Genomic DNA, 1359 nt, shown 5'->3' with positions numbered 1-1359 from the left:
GCAGCATTAAGCACTTGACCGTATATCTTCTTATTACAGTGCAAGCACCTAACCAGTGAGCTACAGCACTGACTACTTTGTTTTTCAAGCATCACACATTTAATAGAAAATTTTGCCTATAATACGTTTACATATAAAAAAAATGCTCACAAAATGTTTTATTACCAAAAAATACTTATATATAAACATAATATAATAATATAGAATAATGACCTGAATGGGTAAACCATGGCAGCAACCGATGGTGTTTTACGAGAACAAACAAAATCGAAATCCATCATTCCTTGAACAGCCCGAGATTGTAAACCCCATATAATACAACGCGTTTTATCTGAAATATAATTGTATTTCATATTATGTTAAACAAGTGGGTTATCTAGATCAAGTTTTTAATAATCACTCACAAATTCTATGTTTCAAACTAAAAAAAAAATTAAAAGGATAACAAAATTGGACGTTGAAACAAAGTTAGCAAATACGCAATAGAGTTGTTTTTGCAATAAAAAAAAAACAGGGAAAATATATGTTATTGTGTTGTTAAATAAGTGAGTAGGATGTAGGTTTGATTTCCTAAACAATAAAATTAATGTTTCTCAATGTAATGTAAAAATAATACAATTTATTGGCAGTGGCACGGTCAGTAAAAAACACAGAGCATAGCACAGAATATAACAACACCCTTCTTTCTTTGGTTGAATGCCGTTCTTACACTACCCCAACCCTAAGCCTTATTTATAGGAACCCTAACCTTTATTTATTTTTATGTAGCATGGTATTAGGCCTTTCATGCTTAATACCATGAATGCTACTATGCTCGAATGCTACAAAAACTTATTGAAGCTTCATATTTTAACAAAGGGAAGGAAGGGATGGGTCAATAGGAAAAGCCTCACCGCTTTGTACATATTCCAACCATATACAATCAAAAGACATGTTTTTATCAAAACACGCCCTAATTTTCAATTAATTATAACTAATACTTTATTCTATTGTATTTTCAGTTTAGCAGCCAAAAAATAAATAAATTTGTATGTGTTATAACTGTTATGTATAAATTAACATATGCTATGCCAGGTGATTGAAGACTTACAGACTAATTTGGTGACTAATATATATATATATATACATATATATATATCTGCACTGAGGATTAAGTACCAGTGGTGCTAAATAGTTGTTACAGTAAATGTAATATCCCACATACTTGTGAACATGGGTCTATGAGCTGCACGTTTAGCAGCTTCTTGTAAAACACTTGTTCCATTCAAAGCTTGGGCAGCATCTCCGTTAGCTTGTGGATTATCAGCAAACGAACTGGTTCGAGAAGTACGTGGTGTACCACCTGTTTAATGCATATGA

The 1359-nt window shown here is 31.9% G+C and overlaps 1 protein-coding gene across 1 annotated transcript in view; it reads right to left on the bottom strand.

Moving 5' to 3' along the window:
- Positions 1-1359, bottom strand: part of acl (ATP citrate-lyase) — a 16960-nt gene that overhangs the window by 8641 nt on the left and 6960 nt on the right.

This window comes from Ciona intestinalis, chromosome 3, assembly GCF_000224145.3.
Source record: "Ciona intestinalis chromosome 3, KH, whole genome shotgun sequence".
NCBI classification, from domain to species: domain Eukaryota; kingdom Metazoa; phylum Chordata; class Ascidiacea; order Phlebobranchia; family Cionidae; genus Ciona; species Ciona intestinalis.
The sequence above is the reverse complement of the archived record's forward strand: the minus strand, read 5'-3'. Positions and strand labels throughout refer to the sequence as shown.